This window comes from Arctopsyche grandis, chromosome 2 (genome assembly GCF_051622035.1).
Source record: "Arctopsyche grandis isolate Sample6627 chromosome 2, ASM5162203v2, whole genome shotgun sequence".
In the NCBI taxonomy this organism is placed as follows: domain Eukaryota; kingdom Metazoa; phylum Arthropoda; class Insecta; order Trichoptera; family Hydropsychidae; genus Arctopsyche; species Arctopsyche grandis.
The window spans coordinates 8,100,901-8,110,535 of NC_135356.1; positions in this window are offsets into that span (position 1 = coordinate 8,100,901).

Sequence of the window (9,635 nt, forward strand, 5' to 3'; positions counted from 1 at the left end):
TATTAATATATTTTTACTTCAACATTTGTACATATACAATGTTTAACTACATACTTTTCCTGCTATATATATATATATATATATATACATATTTATACAATTGTTAATTCTAATGCATACTATATGTATATAATTAGATTTTGGAGTGAATGTAAAACGTTCTCAGACACAATTTTTTCAATTTCACTTATGAGTTATTCCACCTTTGAACCAGGTTTTTCCATGACATATAATATTCCCATAATATATACTGTTAAAAAAGTGTAATACCCATTCTTAGTGATTAAAGCAACGTATGCATTTGATATATATATATATATATATATATATATATATATATATATATATATATATATATATATATATATATATATATATATATAATATGCTACGTCGTCAGTGAAATTATAAGCCAATATTTTATCGGTTATAGATGTAAATATGTTACTGTTTTGCTTATAAAATTTGATTGAAAATTTCTAAATAAAGTTATTATCTGTAAGACAAGTGTATTTGTAAGTAAGAAAATCAACTTTTGAACAACTCAAATGCTCATGAGTATTCTTATCATAAGCCAAAGCTAATTGTAATACGAAATAATAATAAAAATAACATCATAAACGAAAGTATTTTGCTTTTATCTGATATGTTGTATTTTGTGAGCGTATTTTTTGTAATATAATTCATATTTTTCATAGAATTTTGTTGATTAATACTGAATTTATATTTACCAATGTCTCTACAAAAAATAAATACTATCTTGCTCCATGAATTCAAATACATATACGACTCAATTCATACATAAAAAATATATATATATGTATATATATATATATATATATATATATATATATATATATATATATATATATATATATATACATATATAATGACACAGTACTTCAATATACCCTTAGCGTTAATTAATTAATAAAAAAACTCTATGTGATAAAAAATAATATGTTTTTTTGTGTTACATGAATGTTATACTCCTATAAATCCTATGTATTTTAATATATACATAGTAGCTAAAATATTATATTTGAAATCATAAGTAGGTATATTGTAATATACTGAAGTACATTATTTATTCTTTTTTTTATTATTATGGTTGAATGATTAGATGAATCCTATGTATTATTTTGTAATATATAAGTACTTCATCTTTTTGAAAAATCTATGTTGTTTAGTAAAATAAATTATATGAATAATCTTGTATCTGTTAAATTGACATTTTATTTGCACACCTAAAATTCACACAATATGAAACCACACTTCTGTAAACTGAGTTGAGAAGAATGAAAATAACATATTTCGTTATTTAAATAACGTGTGTACATATTTCATTTATGCAAGGGTCAGACAAGCGATTTAATCATTGAATTTATTTCAATTACAACGATTTAAACTGTTATTAAACTATTGTAGTTTGTATACAATTAAAATAGTCAAAACAATATTATAAGAAAATAGATATTGATATTCATTTATTTTAAAACAATAATATCAAAAGAAAGCATTGACATTTTATATGTGATAAAATTGTCCTAATGATACAAATGGTATTTAAACAAATCTATGCTTCGATATTTATTTCTTTACCATATTGACAATGAAAAAGGATTAATTTAAAATTAAAAACTGTCAATTTAGAATGAAAACCCTGTATTTGCTTTCGGGAGGGTGACATTTATGAAATTCATACTAAAATACACGTTTCTTACAGGTTTGATTGGCATACCAGTATTATTACCAGATAAATACATTTAAAAATCTACGTATGTACATATATGTATGGTAAACATGTATTCAAAACGATTTGAATGTTTGATGAAAATCTAGTCAAATTTATTTTTACAATACATTTAACAATAGATTATCGCAATACAGGAATCGAAGTATGCCATGTCATGTCATGTCATTGACATGTCTTCTGTATATTATCAGTCACCAACGAAAATGCTTTCTGCACTATGTATGTACTTATTCATATTTAAATCAACTTATTTTGTAAAATTCTCGATGTGAATCGCCGAGAATCGCGTGAATCGAGACTTAAGAAGAGTGCTAGTCAAAATTTCGACGACGACACTTTTCGACCGATTGATTGGTCGCAATCTTCGAGAAAACTCGTCTAGAGAAAAAAAACTACGCAAATTAGGTTTCCCAAGCTATGTAGGCACTTTGATAATAAGGATTCTCAATACATAATTGATTCGTGTACCCTTTTTAATCAATAAACAGGCGTCTGGCAGATTGTCCTAGAAGATGACAAATAATTAATTTATGGCTTCAATAAAACAGACGTGATTTTACCATTTGGATGACAAACATTTATGCAATATCTTTATTTTATAATATATTTTTGCAAATTTAATCCGTCCAAGCAACGTCAGGCAATCAGATTATATATGTATATATATATATATATATATATATATATATATATATATATATATATATATATATATATATATATATATATATATATATATATATATATATATATATATATAAATATATATATATATATATATATATATATATATATACATATATAATCTGTTTATATATATATATATATATATATATATATATATATATATATATATATATATATATATATATATATATATATATATATATATATATATATATATATACATACATATGTATGTTAATTCTATTCATTCAAGTAATAATTTTTATTTTATTTATTTTTATTTTACATATATACCAGGAAGGCCTTACAGGTAAACCCCTATGCGCCTTCCTAGCCAATTACAAATTTACAAATTACAATTCAGCATTTATATATAAATCACTGAATTACGAGACACTGTAAAACTCGTAAATCAATGAGACATCTATCAATTTATACACAAACTTATTTATTGTACATTAATAACAAATTATAGGTGACATATCGTATATGGGGGATTTTTAACTGTTTCAACAATGAAATCAGAGAAAATTGGCAAACTCTGATAGGAAACGATCAACCTGAAGTCACAAATCCAGGTCTAACCAACAGCATACTCTGAAAATTCCTTTTCATTCGAGGCCCGGGCCCAGGGATCGAACCCGGTGCCTTTCGACGCTAAGCAGAAGCTTAACGACCGAGCTATGCTGCTGGCTATTTAATAGTTTTTATAATTTATTTAATAGTTTCCCGTCCCCATATTAAACACTTTTTTTATATAAAAGCTGATACACGTGTATTATGTACATATTTATAGATATATATTATATCATTACCTAACATGTACATCATCATCATCATCATTATCATCATCTACAGCCGCTCACCATCCACTGCTAGATGAAGGCCTCTCCAACTAGGGCATGCGTTACCGGTTTTCGGTAAACCAGTTTACCGGTAATTATGTCCAAATTCCATTATCGAATTATCGGTTAATATGTAGTTTTGAAATTCCCGGTTATTTCGATAAATAAAAAAAAAATCTAACTAAATAATATTTTTGATCTATGGTATTATATGATGATATTTGCAATTAACAGGTTCGATGCGATTCATTCATTCGTCAAATTGATGGGGCTCATTTTGATTCCTCTTCTGAAAGAGTATCAAGTATACAAATAATTTGCTCAAAATAAATGTATTGTTGTTTATTATTTTTTTTTAATATAATTGTGTGTAAAAACTTTTGAATTTAATAATAAATGATGTCAATGTAAAATGAATGCCTTACTTGGATGTTTTTATATCAAAATATGATGCCATAATATTAGCTTTTTTATAAAATTCTATGGTAATGCCATTTTCCGATAATTTGCATGCCCTATCTCCAACACGCTTACAGTCGTCTCTGTTTTGCGCAAATCTCATCCATCTCACCCCTCACAAGCTTTTTTTTATCATTCTTGTAATATCTGTGCCTATGTACAAAATGTAAAAAAATGCATTCGAGGAAATGGACAAATACGATTTCGGATATACGTACATGGTGGGGGGGGGGGTACAATTAAAATGTCCCGGTTTGGATATCAATAAATCTGGCAGCCCTATGCCTGGCAGAACTGTATAATGCAGTAAAAACATCAAGACCCTCAGGTGCAGGTTGAGCAGTCGAATGGCTCTTGAAAGGGGTGAGTCATCGAGCACATTACATAGTTCTGGCCCGAATTGCCAGAAACAGAGTTCTGGAGCGAAATTCTCTCAGCTTCCCGGGTACCCAAAGTTCGAGGCTAAACAGAACTTCTGGAAGGTGACATTCACCCCTTAGAATTTATAGACAAAACTTACCTAGTTGAGCGTTTCTACGCGAGGCTAAGGAGTCAAAGCCCAAAGATCCCATAACAAACATACTGGTAAATTAATAGGGATAGCGTCCAAACTCTCTAATATAGAGAGAGATCAGAAATTTTCTCTCACCCTCTCTAATGGTGCGTACGCACCAAGCCAACGAACGGCCCACAGGCCAACTTTTAAAACCAGTAGCGTACAAAATATCGAAATAAAAATTAAATTTAAAAATTGAAATTAAATATCAAAATTAAAACTATTATTATTATATTAAAATTAAATTCAAGTATCAAAATAAAATTATAATCATTATATTAAAATTAAAATTATATAAAGTTAAAACAGAACATGTACAATTTAAATAAATTTTTAAGATTGACCTAAAATTAGATCATCAACAATCACATACAGGTAATCCTCGACTTTTGTTTGTCGAAGATGTTTTGACTTACGAAGATACGCACTAAGATCGAAAAAAAATCAAAGAATTATTATTTTTACTTCCCCGTAATGCGCAGTTACTGAGAATATATCATGTATTAGTATGGGTGATCCAACGATTTTTGCTAACCCGGGGTGTTGTCGGTCACATCAAACGGATTTTTTTATTCTTCAATTGTTTCTCTCGTCGAAATAAATCAAGTAATTAAATCATTTCAGAGGTAAAATTTATCGGATAATGTGTGATTATTAATTTTATTTCGACGAAAGAAAAAAAACCCTTTGACAAATCACTGACATCCGACACCACGTTTTTTATGAATTGTTTTATTTTATCGATCATCCACGTGGAAATACAGTAACATCTCGTGACGACTTTAACAATATTTTTTTTTAGAGAAATTATAATATTTCTCTGGTTTTAAATGCGTATCGTCGTAATTCAAAACATTGTTGTAATTCAAAACATCGACGATGATCTAATTTTAGCTCAATCTCGCTATTTAGCTTGATTTTGATATTTAATTTCAATTTTAAAATTTAATTTTTATTTCGATATTTTGTACGCTACTGCTGGTTAAAAAGTTGGCCCAAAATCGTCGTTCGTTTAGTCCGTAAGCACCATAACATGAGCGAGTAATTATTGACATGTTGTCGCATTTAAAATCGTGAAATTGCATATTGTGCACAAAGTAGTTTGGAATTTCTTTATTTTCAGTATTAAATGTACAAAAAGATACATTCATTAAAGCGAAAACTTTATGAACGTATCAATAAGCAGGCGTGGTTTTAGGTTTGGCCTCTTAAGGAAAATGTAGTTATTTTTTTTAATACAAAAAAATCATCAGTTTTTTCCTGTTTGACAAATTTTTGAAAACTTATTATGCCTCTAATATTTTTTTCTATTGATACAGACGGTTGTATTTGTTTTTATTTGATTGAATAAACAATAGAAAAACAAAAAAAATAATAATTGACCAACATACCACTTTTAACAGTATTAGCAATTAGCTTTGAGATTTTGGTGTTTTTACTAAAAGTATTTAAAAATGAAATAACAAAGAAAACCTTTGTACTGAGGTATGTGTAGCTTAAATTGTTATGAATGATAAATTGATCTGTTATTATGTTCGTATTATTACGTATTCGTACGTTTTGTTGGCAGTATTTTAACTGTGACGTATGTACATACATATGTATGTCGAATCAAAACGACTATTATAATACGGTGAGCGTTATCTTACAGACATATGGAATAGTGCTATTATTTATGGGTAAACGGGTTACATGCCAAATGTGCAACGCTACCAGGATAACCGCCGCTACGAAAATCACTCGCGCGGATCTCCTGTCGCACGAAAATTCGTCGCACAGGAAAATTTCTGTACAGAAATCTGCCCAAATATTTGCATTTGCTGAGAAATATTTGGCCAATTTTCTGTTTTCTGGCAATTGCTAATCCGACTTCTCAATAAAATCGTTGCTGCTGACCCTGGATGTGATATTTTCCACCTCAGTGAGCGTAAGTTATCGCAGATTGTTTTAACCTATTTGTCTGGTAGCCTGCGCTCATCATTATTTTCATAATTTGAATGTGATGTATGAGTGGATTTTTTATTTTACTCTCTTGTTTTATTATGTAGGCCATTGTGGCGCATTAGGTTCTTCCTGTAATGCCACAATGGGCCAAAACTTTTAAATAAATAAATTATCACTGCAAAATTATCATTCACCTGATATTTATTTTTAACTATCTGAGCCCGGCATGTGTTGCAATGCCAGAATAAGGCATGCAATTTCCGTTCCCGTTGCGATCCCGTTTCAAGTGATGGTTGGAACTCAACAACGTCTCTTCAACGCCGTGTCGTCATAAACCAACTGGTAACGTGGTTACCAGTTACCAGTTGGTTTAGTTACAGTTACCATTGTGTAGTCAAGGAAATGTGTTCGTTGGAACACATTTCCTTGAATACATAATGGCGCTTAAAATTTTTGCGTCGATAAAATCGTAATTACAAATATTATTATTAAGAGGTTTTTCCCCGTTTTTTTTCACAGTAGGTTTCCCGGACATGCGTACAACAAATCCTGAAAGTTCCATCGTAATCGGTTGGGTGGTTTGGGAGCCTATACGCAGTGGTATCACCTCAGTTTTGGAACGGGTTTCCAATTTATTTCTTAATAAAATTATTTTGAAAATATATATGCTTACATTTTCTTTCGTCCAAGGCACTGTTACATGAAAGTTCATTAAATTTTCAAAATACGTTTAATTTTTGACAAAAATTATATGAATTTTTAGATTAAGTAACGGGTTTCCGGAAGCTTTTGATTTTTACATACCTCCTTTTAGCTTCACTTACGATTACAATTCAGAAAAAAATTTGCCTCTTATAAAATCGTTTTCTTACTTTGCCATATTTCTCATTTTGGTCATCAATATAAGTAAATGTATCCTCCGCCATTACGATGGAGAAAAAATATCGTTTTAGACGCGTTTGAAATTTGAATTTCTGAAAAGTGCCTGACGTTTATCCAGTTTTTAGTTTTAAACATAGATGGCGGTAGTAAAATAAAATTATTGGTATTTTTATTCAAAATAATTAACAACGGGTTTCCGGAAACCCATGGAAACCATTAGGGTGACACCACTGCCTATACGAGACAGACAGACGAACAGGCAAACAGACATTCAATTTTATATTTATTTTTAATTATTTATGACCTAATTTTTAATTTCGGCTAACGTTTTAACGAAAAGTAACCACATACAGTAATATAATCCACGATATATTTTTATTTACCGGTAATGGGATTTTTTTTACCGATAAAGGCAATTACATTTACCTGTAAACATTGCAATCCCTACTCGCGACCCTGTATTGCATACATATGTACAAGTGCCATAATTATCAACTTAACTTCACAACGTAATTTTATCTACTTCAGGGGATTAGTACGAACTGAGAGTAAATAAACATATACTTGATAGAGCTCGTTTGGTTGGTTACGGTTAGCCTTATCAAATCAAAACAAAAACTTTGTGGCATACACTTTCATTGCTTAAGAGGGCTGTACATCACACAATTTTGTTACCGTTCCATTCTTCGATATATATATATTGAGCGAATGCGACAGTATATATCAATATATATATATATATATATATATATATATATATATATATATATATATATATATATATATATATATTGAGAGAATGCGACAGTTGCGCTTCGACCAGATAATACGTATTTTAAATCGACAAAATTAAGGTTTCGTATTCTCCAATTTTCTCCTCCGAAACTGGACCAATTTTTAAAAAAAGTTCATCATCGATATGAAAAAGATATTTTCTATGCAACTGTGCACGTATTTTTTTTTTAAATCGACCGTTAAATAAGCACACTAGACTCATTTCGTGGGTGTGAAAAATAGGCGATTTTATAGATGTTTGGCGGCTCCTAGCTCCTATAAAAAAATAACTAATCAATAAAATAAAACTATAGATGCAACCCAATGGTGGATATCCATAGCATATTAAAAAATAATTTCTCTAGTGCCATAATATTATCTGATAATAATATCTGATGACCGTGACATCGAAAGACAAAAAAGAGCCATTTGTGTAAGGGAAAATATGCTGGCTAGACAATTTTTCCACTCCAGTGTAGAGGTTAAGAGACAATTACTTATGTCCTTTTGTACTAGCCTCTATACTGGTGTATTATGGACCAGATACAAGCGGGAGACGACGAGGAAGATAAAAGTACAATACAACAACTGTTACCGTGCTCTTTTCGGGCTACCTAGGAGCTGCAGCGCGTCGCAAATGTTTGTGGAAGGGCATGTGCCTCACTTTGAAGCCATTCTCAGGATGAGAGCGGCCTCTCTACGTCTTCGTATATTTTTATCGCCTAATTGTCTTCTTGCTGCTGCATCTTCTCATTTGCATTCTTCACTGTATGTTCGATGGATGGAACTGCTACACACGGACCGCCTTGAATAGACATTAAATTATTATTATTATTATTAGACTTATTATTATTATTATTTATTTATTATTATAATTATTATTATTATTATTATTTATTATCAGTAATATTTATATATTTACTTATGTATTTATTTATTGTTTACTATTTTTCAATACTTTTTTTATTATCTATATAATATTTATATGGGCTTTGGGGATTGCACTATTCTCCTCATCGTCTGGAATAAAAGCTATTATTATTATTATAATTGAGGAAGGGATAAGTGTAATACGTTTGTATGGACAAGGCGCTGGTGTCCAGCCCTCTTAAGAGGGCTGGACAGCAGCGCCTTGTCCATACAAACGTACTGTACTTCTCCCTTCCTCAATTATGGCACTAGAGAAATTATTTTTTAATATGCTATGGATATCCACCATTGGGGTGCATCTATCGTTTTATTTTTTTTGATTAAATTTTTTTTATATGAGCTAGGGGCCGCCAAACATCTATAAAATCGCCTCTTTTTTACACCCACGAAACGAGTCCAGCGTGCTTATTTAACGGTCGATTTAAAAAAAAATACGCCGATAGATGCACAGAAAGTATCTTTCTCATACCGATGATGAAATTTTTTTAAAAATTGGTCCAGTTTTGGAGGAGAAAATAGTAGAATACGAAACCTCGATTTTGTCAATTTAAAATACGTTTTATCTGGTCGAAGCGCAACTGTCGCATTCACTCAATATATATATTGATATATATTGTCGCATTCACTCAATATATACATACACTCAATATATATATCGAAGAAAGGAACGGTAAAAAAATTAAGGTTTCAGGTGTACAGCCCTCTTAAGCCCTTCGGCATGTGTCACGGTGACGTCAGCTCTCCCGACACATGACGCAATTCGGCCAAGGGGGAGGTGGTTCACCATTATGTAAAGTTTGCG